The sequence below is a fragment of the Dama dama genome, chromosome X (genome assembly GCF_033118175.1).
Source record: "Dama dama isolate Ldn47 chromosome X, ASM3311817v1, whole genome shotgun sequence".
In the NCBI taxonomy this organism is placed as follows: Eukaryota; Metazoa; Chordata; class Mammalia; order Artiodactyla; family Cervidae; genus Dama; species Dama dama.
Genome location: NC_083714.1, coordinates 87,800,937 through 87,823,519, shown reverse-complemented (window position 1 = coordinate 87,823,519; position 22,583 = coordinate 87,800,937). Strand labels below are relative to the sequence as shown.

Below are 22,583 nucleotides of genomic sequence, written 5' to 3'. Positions count from 1 at the left end.
GTCTAGCAAATTCATTTCAATTACTGTATCGTAGTGCACTGGGTGAAAATACAGTGGATCTGTTATCCCACTGATAGATGTTTAGGTTGTTTCCAGTTATTTACTATGAAATACCAGGCTATAGTAAAATCTTTAGAGGACTTCTTATGCATAGATGAGAATTTCTGTAGTGTTTTTATTAAAGTGAAATTATGTAGTATGTAAATTGAAATATGTGTTACTCTTCAGAGTGATTGTCCCAATTTACACTCTCACCAAAGAATATGAAAATATTGGTTTCTCAGTAACATTTTTCTTTCCTCTCCATATCTCCTTTCCCCTCTGCTTATTCTTTGCAAACTTTGTTATTATTTTTATAATTTGCCAATATGATTGATATGAAATTATGTCATGCTTTAATTTGCCTTTCACTAATTATTAGTGATGTTGAAGATCTTTTCATATGCTTATTAAAATTCTGGTTACTTTTTCTGAATGTTTCTATTTTGATCATTTAATGCTATCTGTTAGGTTGTTTTGTCTTTTAATTTTGTTAATTGATTTGTAGCAGTATTATTTTTAATATTCTGGATTCCAGTCTATAGTAGTTTTTTAAAAGTGTTCTGGATATCATTCCTTTTAAAAATTTTTTTCACTTGAAAATAATTTTAAACTTACAGAAACATACCAAAAGTAGTATAAGGAACACATGTATTCTCTTATCAGGATTTGTCTGTTGTTTACATTTTCCACTATTAGTTTTATCTTTTGTGCTCCTCCCTTTCCACTCTGTATAATTTTTTTTTTCTAGAATATTTGGTCCTTTACCCCTAAATACTTCAGTGGATACTTTCTAAACAAACTTTTTTTTTTTTTTAATAACTACAGTACATTTGTCAACCTCATATTTCTAAACTATTCTTCACATTTCATAACAATGTTCTTTATAGCATTTTTATCCCATCTAGTCCTGAATCCAGCCTGCTGCTGCTTAGTTGCTAAGTTGTGTCTGACTCTTTGTTACCCCATGGACTGTAGCCTGCCAGGCTCCTTCTGTCCATGGGATTCTCCAGGAAAGAATACTGGAGTGGGTTGCCTTTTCCTTCTCCAAAATCCAGCTTATGGGTAAATATTAAATTTAGTTGTCATAATCTTTTTAGTCTTCTTTAATCTGCAGCATTTCTACAATCGGCAGGATTTCTACAGCCTTGCAAAACTATAGTACAGTATGGCAACTAGAATATTCACATTGTTAATGATTCCATCAAAATGTAGTGAGACATTTTGAGATCATGAAAATATCTTGCATACCATAAAAATATCCCCCTGTAGCCTTTTTCCTTGCCCATTCTTTACTGTGATTGTTTTGTAACTCTAGTACTGCCTTCACATTTACCAGTCAGGCCTCAGGATAATACTATAAGAACAAGACCTACCCTCTCCTCTATTTATTATTATGAGGGATTGAAATTAGCCTTTTTTCAATGGTTTATAATTCATTATATTTCTTAATTATTTTTGTGTTCAAAATGTTCTAGATATGGCCAGTGGGAGCCCTTGAAAACTGTTTATTATGTGCTTGCAATGTCCCCAACATTTATTTGAACCTTTCCTTACTTTTGTTGTCATAAGATTCATCTTATACCTATCCTGACTCATCCTGCAATTGTCTGTTTTTTCTAGGCGCCTTGGTTCCTTTTAATGGAGGGTTAGTATTTACAAACCAAGACTTCAGTGCTTGGTTGCTCATTGCTCTTGAGGTCTTTTCTTCTTAGCCCTTTCAGTGTATAGAGTTAGAAGGTATATGCATATATACACACAGATACATAAATATATATACACACAAACATATACATATTTTCATGTGTTCATACTGTACCTTTAGTTCTAATCCATCCTTATAGTGTTCTTTCTTGCTTTACCTCACCCCATGTTTGTCTTTTCTGTCTGTGCGCAGTGAGAAAACTGGCTCCTAAAACACCAAAAATATTTACTCAGTTGTGCAATCTTACAATGTATCTAAAATATTTTCAAAACTGCTTCACATAAGTCAATAAACAAACCTATTAAAAATAGTTAAGGGTTAATTTTCACATTTCCGGCTGCTCACCCCCTGACACCCCGCTGCATCCCCCAAGACTAAGGGTATATTATCAGATACTATGTTTATAAGATACTTGAATCCATCCTTTCTTCCTCCCTCCCTCCCTTCCTTCCATTCTTCCCCTTTCCTTGTCCATTGCCGTGATCCTTCCTCTTTCTCTTCCTTTTTCCCATCTCATTTGCCTCCTTTCCTTTTTTCCCTGTGGTTATGGTCTAAACTCAAAATGTACTGTGTTCATTTGTTTAGTTTTAGTTTTCCTTCCATTATGTTCTTATTGATATAATTTTATTTTTTGAATATTTAGGATAGTAATGTGCTTCAAAAGGTAGAAAATATACAAAGGGTTACACTCAGAGAAATGTAAATCACTCTCTCCTGTATCCTTTCTACCTCATTTGTCTCTTCATCCCTATGGGTAACCAGGTTCATCGTTTTCTGCTCTATTCTGCCAATACAGATAACGTGTTTTCTTATTTTCCCTTCTCACACAATAGGTAGCATGATATATTTGTTCTTTAATATATCGCACTTTGAATTTTCCTTTTAATAGTACTTCTTGGAAACTACATATCAGTTCATAATATCCCTGTATTATTTTTCGAATGTATGAAACATCTGTAGTGATATTCCTTCTTTAATTCCTGATATTAGACATTTGTTTTTTTTTTATCTAGTTTATCAGTTCTGAGTTTTTTTTTTAAATTTTCTCTAATGTTTTTCAATTTTTATTTCAGTGATTTCTGTTCTTTATAATTTCCTTTTGCTTGCTTTGAATTTGACTTGTCTTCTTTTCCTACTTTCATAAGGTAGAAGCTTAAGCAAAATTTTTATTAGAGGACAGGATAATATTTTAGCTTTATGGACTATGTGGCCTTTCACAATTGCTTAGAGCTGGCATTGTGGCAGAAGTCAGCCATAGATAATTCTTAAATGAGTGAATGTGGCTGTGTTCTGATAAAACATTATTTACAAAGACAACACAGGCCTGGGAGTTGTAGATCAGTGCCCTTCGCCCACCCTAGCCCTCAGCTTAGAGCATTGATCAGAGACCTTCCTTCTTTTCTAACATAGACATTTAAAGTCATAAATTTCTCTATTTAGCTGATCTCGCAGATTTAAAGGGCTTCCCAGGTGGTGCTGGGGTAAAGAACCTGCCTGCCAATGCAGGACATGTAACAACAGTGCAGGACATGTAACAGATGTGGGTCTTCCCTGCGTAGGGAAGATCCCCTGGAGAAGGGAGTGGCAACCCATTCTACTATTCTTGCCGGAGAATCCCATGGACATCTGAGTCTGGTAGGCTATAGTTGACAGGGTAGCACAGAATCAGACATGACTAAAGAAACTTAACACACACACAAGGATTTAAAATATCTTTCATTATTGTTCAATGCCAAATGTCATCTAGTTTTTCCTATAATTTTTTTCACCGAGTCAGTGTTCATTTAAAGGAATGGTTAACTTCCATATATTCGGGGGTTTCCTGTTTACTTTATATTTTGTATGGTCTTAATGTTTTTATTTATACTTGGACTGTATTATGGTCCAGAATATTGTCCATCTTGGTAAACCTACTTGGTACATTTGGAAATAATGTGCATTATGTCACTTTTGGTGTATTATCTAAGAATATAAATTGAATCTAGGTGATTGATAATATTGTTCATATATGTTATGCATGTATAAATTGCTAAATTCTTTTGTGGGTCTCTCAGTTGTTTCAGCTCAGTTCAGTTCAGTTCAGTTGGTCAGTCGTGTCCGACTCTTTGCAACCCCATGGATTGCAGCACGCCAGGCCTCCCTGTCCATTACCAACTCCCGGAGTTTACTCAAACTCATGTCCCTTGAGTCAGTGATGCCATCCAACTATCTCATCCTCTGTCATCCCCTCCTCCTCCCGCCTTCAATCCTTCCCAACATAAGGGTCTTTTCAGATGAGTCAGATCTTCCCATCATGTGGCCAAAGTATTGGAGTTTCAGTTTCAGCATCAGTCCTTCCAATGAATATTCAGGACTGATTTCCTTTAGGATGGACTGATTGGATCTCCTTGCAGTCCAAGGGACTCTCAAGAGTGTTCTTCAACACCACAGTTCAAAAGCATCAATTCTTCTGCACCCAGCTTTCTCTATGGTCCAATTCTCACATCCATACATGACTACTGGAAAAACCATAGCCTTGACCAGACGGACCTTTGTTGGCAAAGTAATGTCTTTGCTTTTTAATGAGCTGTCTAGGTTGGTCATAACTTTCCTTCCAAGGAGTAAGTGTCTTTTAATTTCATGGCTGCAGTCACCATCTGCAGTGATTTTGGAGCCCCCAAAGGTAAAGTCTGACACTGTTTCCACTGTTTCCCCATCTATTTGCCATGAAGTGGTGGGACCAGATGCCATGATCTTAGTTTTCTGAATGTTGAGCTTTAAGACAACTTTTTCACTCTCCTCTTTCACTTTTATCAAGAGGTTCTTTAGTTCTTCTTCGCTTTCTGCCATAAAGGTGGTATCATCTCCATATCTGAGGTTGTTGATATTTCTCCCGACAATCTTGATTCCAGCTTGTGCTTCATCCAGTCCAGCATTTCTCATGATATACTCTGCATATAAGTTAAATAAGCAGGGTGACAGTATACAGCCTTGATGTACTCCTTTCCTGATTTGGAACCAGTCTGTTGTTCCATGTCCAGTTCTAACTGTTGCTTCCTGACCTGCATACAGGTTTCTCAAGAGGCAGGTCAGGTGGTCTGGTATGCCCATCTCTTTCAGAATTTTCCATGGTTTATTGTGATCCGCACAGTCAAAGGCTTTGGCATAGTCAATAAAGCAGAAATAGATGTTTTTCTGGAACTCTCTTGCTTTTTTGATGATCCAACAGATGCTGGCAGTTTGATCTCTGGTTCTTCTGCCTTTTCTAAATCCAGCTTGGATATCTGGAAGTTCATGGTTAATGTACTGTTGAAGCCTGGCTTGGAGAATTTTGAGCATTACTTTGCTAGCATTTGAGATAAGTGCAATTGTGTGCTCATTTGCTTTGCCTTTCTTAGGGATTGGAATGAAAATGGACCTTTTCCAGTCCTGTGGCTACTGCTCAAGTTTCCAAATTTGCTGGCATATTGAGTGGAGCCCTTTCACAGCATCATCTTCCAGGATTTGAAATAGCTCCACTGGAATTCCATTAGAGAGGGGTTTAAAATTAGCAGTCATGAGTGTGGAATTGTCTTTTGTCAGTCTTTATTTCCAGTACTTTGATCCTCTGTTACTGAGTACAGATACATTTGTGATTGTTCTGTCTTGTTGAATCAGTCCTTTTTTAGACCTTAGTCCTTTTTTTTTTTTAATTTATTTGGCTGTGCTGGGTCTTAGTTGCGGCATTTGGGGTTTTTGTTGCCTCCTGTGGAATCTTTTGGTTGTGGCGTATGGCAACAAGCTCCCCGACCAGGGGTCATACCCAGGCACCCTGCATTGGGAGTGCAGAGTCTTCCCCACTGAATTGCCAGGGAAGTCCCAGTCTGAATCCTTGATTTCTAGTAATAAGTTTTGTTTTAAAATTTGTTTTATCTACTGTTAATACAACTAGTCTACTTATGCTTATCATTTCCTTGTGATACCATTTTTCCATCCATTTCATTCTGTTTGTGTTTTATATTTAAAGTTAATCTCTGTACTTCATATTTAGTTTATCTTAATTTTTATATCTGTTCTTAACAGTTTCTGCTTTTTAATTGGAGCATTTATTCCATTAACATTCAATATAGTTATTGATGTGCCTCAGCTGCAGTCTAGCATTTTATTTTTGGCTTTTTATTTGTTTCCTCTATTATTAATTTCCTTGTTTCTCCTTTCTTGCTTTTCTGGGAACAGTTGAATATTTTTAAAATTCTATTTGAGTTTTTCTATTTAATATTTAGCTTATATTTTGTGCATTATTTTTATAGTGGCCTTTCTATGGATTACAGTGTTCATTCTTATGAAGAACCAAAAAAAAAAAAATGTTACACATTCTTTATAGAAAAGAAAGTTTCTACTCTAAGGTAAACCGAAATTGTAAACTAGGATTTGAGAATTTTAAAGTGGGCATTTTAAACTATTCTCAAAGAAGTGAAACTACATATTTTCAATGCATGAAAATCTCAGCAGAAAAATGGGAACTCTCAGAAAGGAACTCATGAAGAGGAAATAAGTGAAATTTTTAGAAAGGAATAATATAATTTCTGAAATATAAAGTTCATTGAAGGGCTTTAACTTTTGTTTACATATATATATATAGACATGACAGAAGAAAAAGTGAAATTGAAGCCAGATCAATAGAAATTATCTTATGTGAAGAAAAGAGTTAAAAAAGAGTGAGAAAAACTGAACAGAGCCACAGAAACCTGTGTAATTGGGATATCAGAAGAGATAGAGAGGGAGATGGGGAAAAACTTTTTGTTAGTGATTGAAAAATTCTCAAACTTGAATAAATGTAAAAATTTGCAGATAGAATATGTTAAATATTAAGTATGATAAAGGTAAAGATGTCTACCTGAGGCACATCATAATTAAAGTGTCTGAAACAAAACACAAAGTGTAAATCTTAGCAACAGAAAAGTTACATATAATCAGTCACAATGATCCTATTACTTTCTGACTTCTCATTAGAAGCCATTTCAATGAAACTGCATGCAACAGCAACTTTAAGTTGTTAGGGGGGAAGAAAGAAGCAAACCTGTCAACCCTTGATGAATATCCAGTGAAAAGATTCGAAAATGAAGATGGGATAAAGGTATTTTCAATAAAGGAGAGCTATAAGAGTATTTGTTACAAATGGATCTATATTATAACATGATAAAGGAGGTTCTTAAGATGGAAGTAAATGAACTTTCATGGAAACTTGGATCTTCAAAAAAAATGAAGAGCATTAGAACTGGTAAATATCTGGGTAAATATAAAATCATTTTTTCCCCCTTTTCTCTCTTAATAGCTTTATAAGATGGATACCTTATTAAAAATTAAAACTGTAACATTGTCTTATGAGGTCTATAACATTTATACATGTATTATATATAAAAAAGTAACAAAGAACAGAGAGATATGAGCTTATAACACTGCAAGATGTAAAGCAATACATTATTAACTGCATATGGACTGTGATACAGTAAGCTTTTACATATAGTTGGATCTCTTTCTGGAATTTCTTGTTCTTTTCCATTGAAATTAATGTGAATTTATTTTTCCATTTGAACTTCAGAATCAATTCATGTACCTCTGTAAAATTCATTGGGATTTTTTTTTGGGAGGATTTCATTACATTTATAAAATTATGTTTGTAAAATTTATAAACTTATAAATAATGTCTTGAAGATCATGGGACAGCTTAATCCAAAAACAAAGGATGGTTTTTTATTTATCGAAGGCTCTTTTTGAATTTTTAATGTGTATTTTATAGTTATCTTAATATATATTTTAAACATTTTTGTTCTGCTTATTTGTAATATTTTATCCTTTTTGTTACTATTGTATTTGGGATTTCATCATTATGCCCTCTAACACAGAGATCAGAAAGCTTTTCTTGTAAAGACCAAATCAAAAGTATTTTAAGCTTTTTACAACCTGATCTCTGACACTACTTACCTCTGTTTTTGTAGCACAAGTCACCTTTGACAGTAAATGAATGAGTGTGACTATTTTCCATTAAGCCTTTATTTATAAAGCAGGTACCAGGACTTCTGTTTTAGAAAGGGTGACATAGAAACATTTCCCCCCGTTTCTTTACTCTTAAGTATACTATAATCCTTGGAAATAGGAGGCAACTCAAGGAGACCTCTGAGAAGTGTAAATAGGAGCTTTGTTAATATACTGGTGAGGTATATAGGGGAGAAGAGTAGCGTTTATAATCCTATGGTTATAAGTGATTATAAAGTCTCAGTCTTTTAGTCTTTTAGTTGACCTATATCCCTTGTCTGTGACCTTCCCAAATGATTCTTGCTTTTTTCCCACTTCAGATTGGACAGGAAGGCTAGAAAGGGCTGGATTTGGGTGCTTCCCTTCCTCTCGTTAGACGCTGGAGGACCCTGATGCTGGGAAAGATTTGAAAAGACCCTGATGCTGGGAAAGATTGAAGGCAGGAGAAGAAGGGGATGCAGAGGATGAGATGGTTGGATGACATCAGTGACTTGATGGACATGAGTTTAAGTAAGCTTTGGGACTTGGTGATGGACAGGGAAGCCTGGCATGCTGTAGTCCTGGGGTCGCAAAGAGTTGGACAGGACTGAGCGACTGAACTGAACTGAACTTCCTCCTGTCAGAAGCTCAAGGATTCTGGAGTTAGGTATTTTCTTTTCTCTATATCAAAGGCTGTAGGGAACAAAAGTTGGGTATTTCCCTTTCATGAGGTTTGTTTGACTGTGATAAAATAGTTTCCTTTGAGAGCATGCCTATTTAAAGGAGAATAGAATGATTTGGTTCAGAACTGAAAGAGTAATTCAGTATTTGGAAGGCAATCATATAACTGGAAAAGAAAGCATATCTCAGTAGGTGCAAAAAGAAAAGCATTTGACATCATTTAAAACCTATTCATAATAAAAATGCTTAGCAGATTTAGAATAGAAGGCAACCTCATTAATGTCATAAGTGGAATCTCAGAAACACTTGTAGTATTAATCATTAAAGACAGAATGGTTTCCCCTTCTATGAACAGAAACTGGGCGAGTATCACATTTCACCATTACTGTTCAAATTTGCCCTGGAAGTTTTAGCCAATACTATAAGGTAAGAAAAACCAATAAAGGGCATGCATTTCAGTATACTAGCCATGAATATTTGGGAAAAAAATTTAGTTAATACCATTTACGGTATTACATAAGGGATGCACGTTTGATCCCTGAGTTGGGAATATCCCTTGGAAGAGGACACAGCAACCCACTCCAATATTCTTGCCTAGAGAATCCCCGTGGACGGAGGAGCCAGGTTGGCTACAGTCCATGGGGTGCAGAGTCAGATATGACTGAAGTGACTTAGCATGCATGCATGCACACCAAAAGGATTACCCATAAGTGAGAAAATAAGTAAATTAGATTTCACAAAAATTAAATTTTTCTCTCAAAGGAAGGTGCTAGGAAAATGAGAAAAAGCAGTCATAGAGTGAAAGAGTATATTTCCAACATATTTATGAAATACTCTTAAAATATGACATTAAAAGAAGTAACCCTGTTTTTTTTCTTTAATGCACATAAACTCAATAGATGCATTTGGAAATATCCAGTTCCTATTCACATTGAAAACATTTCACAAACTAGGAAGAGAAGTTAGGTAATACACATTATTAACCAGATAATATATATCTAGGAATAACCTACACTTAATGTACTCAGTGACTGTGTATTTTTCCCCTGAGTTTAGGAACAAGATATGAATGTCTACTCTTATTCCTTCTGTTTGACATTATAGTAGAACTTTTATCCAGGTCAGCTAGGCAAGAAAAACAAATTGCATCTAGATTGGTACTGAAGCACGAAAACTTTATTCACAGATGAAATGATTTTGTGTATGGAAAATCCTAGGTAACCCACATTACGTAATTAGACCTAAAAAATGAATTCAGAAAGATTGCATGATATAAGAAACTATAGAAAAATGAGTTATTTTTCTGTATAGTAGCAATGAATAATCTGAATAAATAAATACAAAACCAATTCAGTTTGCAATAATATCCAAAAGAATAAAATGCTTAGGCATGAACTGAACAAAATAAGTGTAAGACTTACATTGAGATCCAGAAAAACCATATTGCAAGAAATTTAAGAAGAATTGAGCAGTTCAAAACATACCTCATGCTCATGGATTGGAAGAGTTAGTAATGTTAAAATGGTATCATCAATTGAATTATGTATCCCTAAAAGATATGTTAATGTTCTAATCTCTGCTTCTTATGAATTTACCTTATTTGAAAGTAGGGACTTTGCAGATGTCATTAAGTTAATCTGAGGTCATACTGAGGAGAGTGGAATTTTAATCCAGTGTGTCTGGTGTTGTTATAAGAGGAAAGGGCACACAGAGACAGATATACAGGAAAAATGTTGTGTAACTACAAAGGCGGAGATTGACGTGATGTGTCTACAATAATAGAGGCACAAAGGATTGATGGCCACAATAGAAGCTTAGAAAGACATGGCATATGTTCTCTCCTAGATCCTTCACAGGAAACATGACTCTATGAGTGCTTTTATTTCAGACTTCTAGAACTTTGAGATAATTAATTTTACTTGTGTTAACATGACAGTTTAATTTCAGACTTCCAGTCTCCAGAACTGTCGATGCTAAGCTTTCCAGTTGTTGACTGTTAGGCAGCTTTCAGAAATGAATACAATTGACATTAGTCCTCAAATTGACCTAGAGAGTTAGTGACACCTCTATCAGTGTCGCAACTTGGATTTTTGTAGAAATTGGCAAGCTGAGTATAAAATTCATATGGAAATATGGATACAGAATAGACAAAGCAGTCTAGGGGAAAAAGTGCATTAGAGAACTCACATTTCCTGATTTTAGATCTCAGTACAGGGAGTTCGCTGGTGGTCCAGTGGTTAAGAATTCATCTTCTAGTGCAGGGCACATGGGTTTGATCCCTGGTTAGGGAACTAAGATCCCATGTGCCATGGGGCAACTAAGTCCACATGCCACAACTACTGAGCCCACACACTCTGGAGCCCATGCCACAACAAAAGAACGTGCATGCTGCAACAAAGATCCTGTGTGCCACAACTAAGATCCGATGCAGCCAAAAATAAATAAAATTTAAAAAAAGAAAACAGTAAACTGTTAAAAAAGCTTAGCACAGAGATCCAATAATTAAGACCTCATGGTAAAATTGTAAGGGTAAACAAACAGGTTATATAAGTATATGGAAGGACAGAAATGGAAAATCCACAAATGTACCCACTTATATATGATTGATTAATTTCCTGACAAGAGTGTCAAGACACTACAGTGGGGAATATCAGTCTTTTCAACAAATAATGTTGGGACAAGTGAATATCCCCATAGAAATGAATAATTTTGGTCCAGCAACTTCATACTTTGCAAAGATGAGTAAAATATGAATCAAAGACTTAAATTTTAAGGCTAACATCACAGCTCTTAAGAGAAAACATAGTTGTACAGCTATAGGACCTTAGATTTGATATTAAGTCTAAACCACAAACAGTAAAATCAAAATACGGTAGTGTTTGTCCTTGAAGAGATACTGTCAAGAAAGTGAAATAAAATATAATAAAAAGAATGAAGTACTGATACATTGTTCAACATGGATGAATTTGAAAAAACTATTCAAGTGGAAGCCAGATTCAGATGCTTCTTTCTACATGATTTATTTATGTGATATGTCTAAAATGCAAAAAGTTATAAAGACAGAGTAGTTTATAGAGGCTAGAAGGATCTTAAAAATTGAACTTTGTTGTACATGAGTTACAATAAAATAAATATGCAAAAGATGGAAATATTCTTCATTAAAGATAAAATGATATGTAAGCAAATCAAAAAATACTTAACATCAATTGTCAGTAAGGAAATGCCAACTAGAAATCACTGTGATATAAATCTCTACTAGAGTGGCTGAGTAAAAAAAAAACCCAGTATTTCCAAGTGCTGCTAAAGATATAGAATAAATGGAAGTTTTAGGTATTGTTTGTCAAATGGAACAGGTACCTTGTAAAAGCAATTTGTCAGTTTTTTTAAATAAAATTAATTCTATAGCTATGGTATAACCAAGCAATTGCTCTCATATGTATTTATCTAAGTTGAAATAACAGCATTTCTTCTCGTATAGAACTATTCATTAATGTATACCCTTAGAATTAGTAGCTTTATTTTGTCAGCCCAAACTTGAAAGAAGTCAAATGGCCCACAACAGGTTAGTAGATCTATAAAATATTCTCCATCCATTACTCTCCAGAGTAGCATTACTGTCTAAAAAAAAGCATAATGAATTATTGATACCAAAGCCTTTGACTGTGTGGATCACAATAAACTGGAAAATTCTGAAAGAGATGGGGATACCAGACCACCTGACCTGCCTCTTGAGAAATATGTATGCAGGTCAGGAAGCAACAGTTAGAACCGGCCATGAAACAACAGACTGGTTCCAAATAGGGAAAGAAGTACGTCAAGGCTGTATATTGTCACCCTGCTTATTTAACTTATATGCAGAGTACATCATGAGAAATGCTGGGCTGGAGGAAGCACAAGCTGGAATCAAGATTGCTGGGAGAAATAACAATAACCTCAGATATGCAGATGACACCACCCTTATGGCAGAAAGTGAAGAGAAACTAAAAAGCCTCTTGATGAAAGTGAAAGAGGAGAGTGAAAAAGTTGTCTTAAAGCTCAACATTCAGAAAACTAAGATCATGGCATCTGGTCCCATCACTTCATGGCAAATAGATGGGGAAACAGTGGAAACAGTGGCAGACTTTATTTTTTTGGGCTCCAAAATCACTGCAGATGGTGATTGCAGCCATGAAATTAAAAGACGCTTACTCCTAGGAAGGATAGTTATGACCAGCCTAGACAGCTTATTAAAAAGCAGAGACATTACTTTGCCAATAAAGGTCCGTCTATTCAAACCTATGGTTTTCCAGTAGTCATGTGTGGGTGTGAGCGTTGAACTATAGAGAAAGCTGAGTGCTGAAGAATTGATGCTTTTGAGCTGTGGTGTTGGAGAAGACTCTTGAGAGTCCCTTGCACAGCAAGGAGATCCAACTTGTGTATCCTAAAAGAGATCAGTCCTGAGTGTTCATTGAAGGACTGATGTTGAAGTTGAAACTCCAGTACTGTGACCACCTGATGTGAAGAACTGACTAACTTGAAAAGACCCTGATGTTGGGAAAGATTGAAGGTGGGAGGAGAAGGGGATGACAGAGGATGAAATGGTTGGATGGCATCACTGACTCAATGAACATAAGTTTGGGTAAACTCTGGAAGTTGGTGATGGACAGGGAGGCCTGGCGTGCTGCAGTCCATGGGGTTGCTAAGAGTCAGACACGACTGAGCGACTGAACTGATAACAATATAGATGAATCGCAAATGGATTTTGTTATATAGAAGTGTCCATAGTGAAAGTGCAGATACAGAGATGATGTTTTGGCACATGGAAGTATAACAGGAGCAAATAAAGTGATGTTTTCCTGAGGTTAAGTGTGAAATGAAGCAGAAAAAAGAAGTGATTTTTTTGGTTATCAAAATGTTTCCTGATGCTTGGTACTATTTAAATAAATCAATGTAATTCTTCTTTGATCATATCTTACTAGAGAGACCAACAACTTATTCCATTAATGTGCCAGATGGTAAATGTCTTAAACCTTGTGTCTTAAACCATATGGTATCTGTCATACTACTGAACTCTATAGTCATGGAAAGCATGCAGATTAATGAATGCATATGTGTTCCAATCAAAATTTATTTATAAAATAGGCTGTAAGTTGATGTCAGTGGGGATGGGCAAGTAGAGAACATAATAAATATGTCTCATTACTGAAATATCAAGCTACTAAATACTGTCAGACCAGTTATTTTGAACTACTGTATGATCCAGCAACCCTACTCCTGGGTATATATATATATATATCCAAAGAAAATGATAACTATTAGAGAATATATGTGCAAGTTAATGTTCATAGCAGCATTGTTTACAGTAGGTATAAGAAAGCAAACTTGGTGTCTATCAACAGATTAATGTATAAAGAGGATGTGGTATATACACAATAGAAAACTACTCAGCCGTAGAAGAGAATGAAATTTTGACGTTTGCAGTAACCCAAATGGGCATAGAGAATAATGTATTTCATAAAGTAAGTCAGAGAAGGACAAATGCTACATGATACCACTTATATGTGCAGTCTAAAAATAATACAAATGAATCTGTATACCAAACAGAATAGGTCCACAGACATAGAAAAGACACTTATGGTTACTTAAGGGCAAGGGGAGGCTGGCGATGGATAAATTAGGAATGTAGGAACAGCACGTGGAGCTCAGTCTCAAAAAAACAACCCAATCAAAAAATCAACGGCCAACCTAAATAGACATTTCTCCATAGAAGACATACAGATGGCCAACAAACACATGAAAAGATGCCCAACGTCACTAATTAAGTAGAGAACTGCAAGTCAGAACTATAATGAGGTGTCACCTTACACTGGTCAGAATAGTCATTATCAAAAAAATCTTTAAATGATAAATGCTGGAGAAGGTATGGAGAAAACAGAACCCTTTTCCGCTTTTGGTGGAAAAGTAAATTGATACAGTCACTATCCAGAACAGTATGGAGATTCCTTAAAAACCTAAAAATAGAGCTACCATATGACCCAGGAATTGCACTACTGGGCATAAATCCAGAGAAAACCATAATTCAAAATGATACATGCACCCTAGTGTTTATTGCAGCACTATTCACAATAGCCAGGACATGGAAGCAACCTACATGTCCATCAGCAGAGGGATGGATAAAGAAAATGTGGTACATATATGCAATAGAATATTACTCAGCCATAAAAATGGAATTGTGCTATTTTCAGGATGTGCATGGACATATAGACTGTCGTACAGAGTGAATTAAGTCAGAAAGAGAAAAATATTGTATGATATTGCTAATATAGAAAAATTAATTTAGAAAAATAAAGCAGTTGAACTTATTTTCAAAGCAGAAATAAAGACAGAAATAGAGAACAAATGTATGGATACCAAGGGAGGAAGTGGGTGTGGGATAAATTGGGAAATTGGGATTGACATATATACAATACTGTGTATAAAATGGGCTTTCCAGGTGGCACTAGTGGTAAAGAACCCTCCTGTCAATGCAGGAGATGTAAGAGATGTGGGATTGATCCCTGGGTTGGGAAGATCCCCTGTAGAAGGGCATGGCAACTCTCTCCAGTATTGTTGCCTAGAGAATCCCAAGGACATAGGATCCTGGCAGGCTATAGTCGATAGGGTAGCACAGTCGGACATGACTGAAGCAACTGAGCACACATGTATAAAATAGGCTTTCCTGGTGACTCAGTGGTAAAAAAAATTCCACCTGCCAATGCAGAAGATGTGCGTTCGATCCCTGGGTTGGGAAGATAGCCTGGAGAAGGAAAGGGCAGCTCATTCCAGTATTCTTGCCTGGGAAATCCCATGGATAAAGAAGACTGGTGGGCTACAGTCCATGGGATCAAAAAAGAGTTGGTCACAACTTAGAGACTAAACAACAATTTTTAAAATAGATAACGAATGCACACCTGCTGTATAGAACAGGGAAGTCTGTGCTCTGTGGTGACCTAAATAAGAAAGAAACCCAGAAAAGGGGATATATGTGTATGTATAGCTGATTCACTTTGCTGTATATCAGAAACTAACACAACATTGTAAATCAACTATACCTCATTAAAAATTAAAAAATTAGAAAAAATAGTATGTGATTAACAGAGTTTGAGTAGACTCCGGGAGTTGGTGATGGACAGGGAGGCTTGGCGTGCTGCGATTCATGGGGTCGCAGAGAGTTGGACACGACTTAGCGACTGAACTGAACTGAACAGATACAAACTACTACTACCCATAAAATAGATAAGCAACATTGATTTACTGTATAGCACAGGAAACTATTCAATATCTTGTAATAAGATATCGTGGAAAATAATTTTTATGTATGTGTGTATATTTGCATGCTAAGTCACTTAAGTCGTGTCTGACTCTTTGCGACCCTGTGGACCATAGCCTGCCAGGCTCCTCTGTCCGTGGGATTCTCTAGGCAAGAATACTGGAGTAGGTTGCCATGCCCTCTGCCAAGGGATCTTCCTGATGCAGGGATTGAACTCGCATCTCTTACGTCATCTGCACTGTCAAGTGAGTTCTTTACCACTAGCACCGCCTGGGAAGTATCAGTTTATTTCAGTCACAGAGTCGTGTCCAACTCTTTGTGACCCCATAGATTGCAGCTCGCCAGGTTTCCCTGTCCATCACCAACTCCTGGAGCTTAGTCAAACTCATGTCCATCAAGTTGGTGATGCCATCCAACCATCTCATCCTCTGTTATCCCCTTCTCCTCCCACCTTCACTCTTTCCCAACATCAGGGTCTTTTCAAATTTGTCTGTTCTCCGCATCAGGTGGCCAAAGTATTGAAGTTTTAGCTTCAGTATTCCAATGAAAACTCAGGACTGATTTCCTTTAGGATGGACTGGTTGGATCTCCTTGCTGTCCAAGGAACTCTCAAGAGTCTTCTCCAACACCACAGTTCAAAAGCATCAATTCTTCAGCGCTCAGCTGTCTCTATAGTCAAACTTTCACATCCGTACATGGCTACTGAAAAAACTATAGCTTTGACTAGATGGACCTTTGTTGGCAAAGTAATGCCTCTGCTTTATAATAAGCTGTCTAGGTTGATCATAACTTTTCGTCCAAGGAGCAAGCTCTTTTAATTTCATGGCTGCAGTCACTGCAGTGATTTTGGAGCCCCCCAAAAAATAAAGTCTGTCACTGTTTCCATTGTTTACCCATCTATTTACCATGAAGTGATGGGACCAGATACCATAATCTTAGTTTTCTGAATGTTGAGGGTTTTTTTTCCCTTTATTTTTATTAGTTGGAGGTTAATTACTTTACAATATTGTAGTGGTTTTTGCCATACATTGACATGAATCAGCCATGGATTTACATGTGTTCCCTATCCTGAACCCCCCTCCCACCTCCCTCCCTATCCCATCCCTCTGGGTCATCCCAGTGCACCAGCCCTGAGCACTTGTCTCATGCATCCAACCTGGACTGGCGATCTGTTTCACACTTGATAATATACATGTTTCAATGCTATTCTCAGATCATCCCACCCTCGCCTTCTCCCATAGAGTCCAAAAGTCTGTTCTATACATCTGTGTCTCTTTTTCTGTCTTGCATATAGGGTTATCGTTACCATCTTTTAAAATTCCATATATATGCGTTAGTATACTGTATTGGTCTTTATCTTTCTGGCTTACTTCACTCTGTATAATGGGCTCCAGTTTCATCCATCTCATTAGACCTGACTGAAATGTATTCTTTTTAATGGCTGAGTAAGGTTCCATTGTGTATATGTAGCACAGCTTTCTTGTCCATTCGTCTGCTGATGGGCATCTAGGTTGCTTCCACGTCCTGGCTATTATAATCAGTGTTGCGATGAACATGGGGTACACGTGTCTCTTTCAGTTCTGGTTTGCTCGGTGTGTATGCCCAGGAGTGGGATTGCTGTGTCATATGGCAGTTCTATTTCCAGTTTTTTAAGGAATCTCCACACTGTTCTCCATAGTGGCTGTACTAGTTTGCATTCCCACCAACAGTGTAAGAGGAAAGGTTCATTTTTTTCTCCATACCCTCTCCAGCATTTATTGCTTGTAGACTTTTGGATAGCAGGCATCCTGACTGGCGTGTAATGGTACCTCGTTGTGGTTTTGATTTTCATTTCTCTGATAATGAGTGACGTTGAGCATCTTTTCATGTGTTTGTTAGTCATCTGTATATCTTCTTTGGAGAAATGTCTGTTTAGATCTTTAGCCCATTTTTTGATTGGGTCATTTATTTTTCTGGAATTGAGCTGCAGGTGTTGCTTGTATATTTTTGAGATTAATCATTTGTCTGTTGCTTCGTTTGCTATTATTTTCTTCCATGCTGAAGGCTTTCTTTTCACCTTGCTTATAGTTTCCTTTGTTGTGCAGAAGCTTTTAAGTTTCATTAGGTCCCCTTTGTTTATTTTTGCTTTTATTTCCAATGTGCTGGGAAGTGGGTCATAGAGGATCTTGCTGTGATTTATGTCAGAGAGTATTTTGCCTATGTTCTCCTCTAGGAGTTTTATAGTTTCTGGTCTTACATTTAGATCTTTAACACATTTTGAGTTTATTTTTGTGTATGGTGTTAGAAAGTGTTCTAGTTTCATTCTTTTACAAGTGGTTGACCAGTTTTCCCAGCACCACTTGTTAAAGAGGTTGTCTTTTTTCCATTGTATATTCTTGCCTCCTTTGTTGAAGATAAGGTGTCCATAGGTATGTGGGTTTATCTCTGGGCTTTCTATTCTGTTCCATTGATCTATATTTCTGTCTTTGTGCCAATACCATACTGTCTTGATGACTGTGGCTTTTGTAGTAGAGCCTGAAGTCAGGCAGGTTGATTCCTCCAGTTGCCTTCTTCTCTCTCAAGATTGCTTTGGCTATTCGAGGTTTTTTGTATTTCCATACAATTGGTGAAATTATTTGTTCTAGTTCTGTGAAAAATACCGTTGGTAGCTTGATAGGGATTGCACTGAATCTATAGGCTGCTTTGGGTATTATAGTCATTTTGACAATATTGATTCTTCCAATCCATGAACACGGTACATTTCTCCATCTGTTTGTGTCCTCTTTGGTTTCTTTCATCAGTGTTTTATAGTTTTCTATGTATAGGTCTTTTGTTTCTTTAGGTAGATATACTCCTATTTTATTCTTTTTGTTGCAATGGTGAACGCTACTGTTTCCTTAATTTCTCTGTTTTCTCATTGTTAGTGTATAGGAATGCAAGGGATTTCTGTGTGTTAATATTATATCCTGCAACATTACCATATTCATTGATTAGCTGTAGTAATTTTCTGGTAGAGTCTTTAGGGTTTTCTATGTAGAGGATCATGTCATCTGCAAACAGCGAGAGTTTCACTTCTTCTTTTCCTGTCTGGATTCCTTTTATTTCTTTTTCTGCTCTGATTGCTGTGGCCAAAACTTCCAAAACTATGTTGAGTAGTAGTGGTGAGAGTGGGAACCCTTGTCTTGTTCCTGACTTTAGGGGAAATGCTTTCAATTTTTACCATTTAGGGTAATGCTTGCTGTGGGTTTGTCTATATAGCTTTTATTATGTTGAGGTATGTTCTTTCTATTCCTGCTTTCTGGAGAGTTTTTATCATAAATGGGTGTTGAATTTTGTCAAAGGCCTTTTCTGCATCTATTGAGATCATCGTATGGTTTTTATCTTTGAATTTGTTAATGTGGTGTATTACATTGATTGATTTGCAGATATTAAAGAATCCTTGCATTCCTGGGATAAAGCCCACTTGGTCATGATGTATGATGTTTTTAATATGTTGTTGGATTCTGTTTGCTAGAATTTTGTTAAGGATTTTTGCATCTAAGTTCATCAGTGATATTGGCCTGTAGTTTTCTTTTTTTGTGGCATCTTTGTCTGGTTTTGGAATTAGGGTGATGGTGGCCTCATAGGATGAGTTTGGAAGTTTACCTTCTGCAATTTTCTGGAAGAGTTTGAGTAAGATAGGTGTTAGCTCTTCTCTAAATTTTTGGTAGAATTCAGCTGTGAAGCCATCTGGTTCTGGGCTTTTGTTTGCTGGAAGATTTCTGATTACAGTTTTGATTTCCTTGCTTGTGATGGGTCTGTTAAGATCTATTTCTTCCTGGTTCAATTTTGGAAAGTTATACTTTTCTGAGAATTTGTCCACTTGTTCCAAGTTTTCCATTTTTTGGCATATAGCTGCTCGTGGTAGTTTCTTATGATCCTTTGTATTTCAGTGTTGTCTGTTGTGATCTCTCCATTTTCATTTCTATTTTTATTAATTTGGTTCTTCTGCCTTTCTTTCTTGATGAGTCTTGTTAACGGTTTGTTAACTTTGTTTATCTTCTCAAAGAACCAGCTTTTAGCTTTGTTGATTTTTGCTATGGTCTCTTTAGTTTCTTTTGCATTTATTTCTGCCCTAATTTTTAAGATTTCTTTGCTTCTACTAACCCTGGGGTTCTTCATTTCTTCCTTCTCTAGTTGCTTTAGGTGTAGAATAGGTTATTTATTTGACTTTTTTCTTGTTTCTTGAGATAAACCTGTAATGCTATGAACCTTCCCCTTAGCACTGGTTTTACAGTGCCCCATAGGTTTTGGATGGTTGTGTTTTCATTTTCATTCGTTTCTATGCATATTTTGATTTCTTTTTTGATTTCTTCTATGATGTGTTCGTTATTCTGAAGCGTGTTATTTAGCCTCCATATGTTTGAATTTTTAACAATTTTTTTCATGTAGTTGAGATAGAATCTTACTGCATTGTGGTCAGAAAAGATGACTGGAATGATTTCAATTTTTTTGAATTTCCCAAGGCTAGATTTATGGCCCAGGATGTGATCTGTGCTGGAGAAGGTTCCGTGTGCACTTGAGAAAAAGGTGAAATTGATTGTTTTGGGGTGAAATGTCCTATAGATATCAACTAGGTCTAGCTGGTCCATTGTGTCATTTAAAGTTTGTGTTTCCTTGTTAATTTTCTGTTTCGTTGATCTATCCATAGGTGTGAGTGGGGTATTAAAGTCTCCCACTATTATTGTGTTATTGTTAATTACCCCTCTCATTCTCGTTAGCATTTGCCTTACATATTGTGGTGCTCCTATGTTGGGTGCATATATATTTATAATTGTTATATCTTCTTCTTGGATCGATCCTTTGATCATTATGTAGTGTCCTTCTTTGTCTCTTTTCACAGCCTTTATTTTAAAGTCTATTTTATCTGATATGAGTATTGCGACTCATGCTTTCTTTTGGTCTCCATTGGCGTGAAATATTTTTTTCCGGCCCTTCACTTTCAGTCTGTATGTGTCCCTTGTTTTGAGGTGGTTCTCTTGTAGAAAGTATATATAGGGTTCTTGCTTTTGTATCCATTCTGCCAGTCTTGTGTTTTGGATGGGGCATTCAACCCATTTACATTTAAGGTAATTATTGATAAGTATGGTCCCGTTGCCATTTACTTTGTTGTTTTGGGTTCGTGTTTATGCACCCTTTCTGTGTTTCGTGTCTAGAGAAGATCCTTTAGCTTTTGTTGAAGAGCTGGTTTGGTGGTGCTGAATTCTCTCAGCTTTTGCTTGTCTGTAAAGCTTTTGAATTCTCCTTCATTTCTAAATGAGATTCTTCCTGAGTACAGCAATCTGGGTTGTAGGTTATTCTCTCATTACTTTAAGTATGTCCTGCCATTCCCTTTTGCCCTGAAGAGTTTCTGTTGAAAGATCAGCTGTTATCCTTATGGGAATCCCTTTGTGTGTTATTTGTTGTTTCTCCCTTGCTGCTTTTAATATTTGTTCTTTGTGTTTGATCTTTGTTAATTTGATTAATATGTGTCTTGGGGTGTTTCACCTTGCGTTTATCTTGTTTGGTACTCTGGTTTCTTGGACTTGGGTGACTATTTCCTTCCCCATTTTGAGGACGTTTTCAGCTATTATCTCCCCGAGTATTATCTCATGGCGTTTCTTTTTATCTTCTTCTGGGACTCCTATGATTCAAATGTTGGGGCATTTCACATTGTCCCAGATGTCCCTGAGGTTGTCCTCATTTCTTTTGATTCTTTTTTCTTTTTTCCTCCCTGCTTCATTTATTTCCACCATTTTATCTTCTACCTCACTTATCCTATCTTCTGCCTCCATTATTCTACTGCTGATTCCCTCCAGAGTGTTTTTGATCTCATTTATTGCATTATTCTTTTTTTTTTTTTTTTAATTTTTTTTTTCTTTTTTTATAGAGAAGAAAAAAAATATCACTGGTTTGTTTCCTCCTGCCGCTTAAGAGAGATAAAAATGTCTGGCACTTGTAGCCTATTTCCTCTGTTTGGAGACCCCTGGCCTTCCTGCCTGTTACCCTCTCATAGCCCACCTGGCTCCTCTTCCCATGGGATCCTCCAGGCAAGAATGCTGGAGTGGGTTGCCAGACCCTCCTCCAGGGGACCTTCCTGACCCAGAGATCAAACTGGCATCTTTTATGTCTCCTGCATTGTCAGGTGGGTTCTTTACCACTAGCATCACCTTGGAAGCCCAGAGAGCAGACAGATGAGTGTTAATCAACTTGACAAACAGAAGGAAGCCAAATTCTAAATTGGCAGTGGGGAATGTGGAGAAAATTCAAAAGACTCAGGAAATGGTGGCACCACATACCTTTAGAAATGAAAGTAAAGGTGGGAGATTAAAATTAGAAATTGGGAGGATTTAGTTGAAAGCTGTGTGAGAAATAATTCCCTCCTCCCACTCCACATTATTTCTCCTCTCTCACCCTGGCAGAAGACTGGAATTATAATATTTGGAGGGAGTAAAACACAGCTGAGGGCATGAGTGCTGTAATAAAATAACTTAAAAATTTGTAAATGGATGTTTTAGGGGAAGCACACTGATTGAAACTGCCCACCCTGGCCAGGCACCATAGTAACCATTTGCATGAGTTGTTTTATGACAGGAGATCCTGATAAGGAATATGGAACTAATAAGCCACCACCAACCGGAAGAGTTCCGGAAAGGTCGAGAGGAGGCACTGCCTGGCTGTCCACTTCCCAGAATCCCTCTTGCTAGCATCCATCTTGGCTGAGCGATGCGTGCGCCACCAGGAAAGACTCTGAATTAAAATGATTGGCCAAAGACCACCCGGAAACTAATCCCATCACCATAAAACCCAAGACTGCAAGCCACGCGGCAGAGCAGTTCTCCTGGGTTCCCTTACCTACTGCTCTCCACCTGGGTGCCCTTTCCCAATAAAATCTCTTGC

At 36.8% G+C, this 22,583-nt stretch overlaps 1 long non-coding RNA gene across 4 annotated transcripts in view; it reads left to right on the top strand.

Annotated features, from left to right (window-relative positions):
- Positions 1 to 22,583, top strand: part of LOC133051945 (uncharacterized) — a 121,086-nt gene that overhangs the window by 64,060 nt on the left and 34,443 nt on the right. The window lies entirely within an intron of this gene.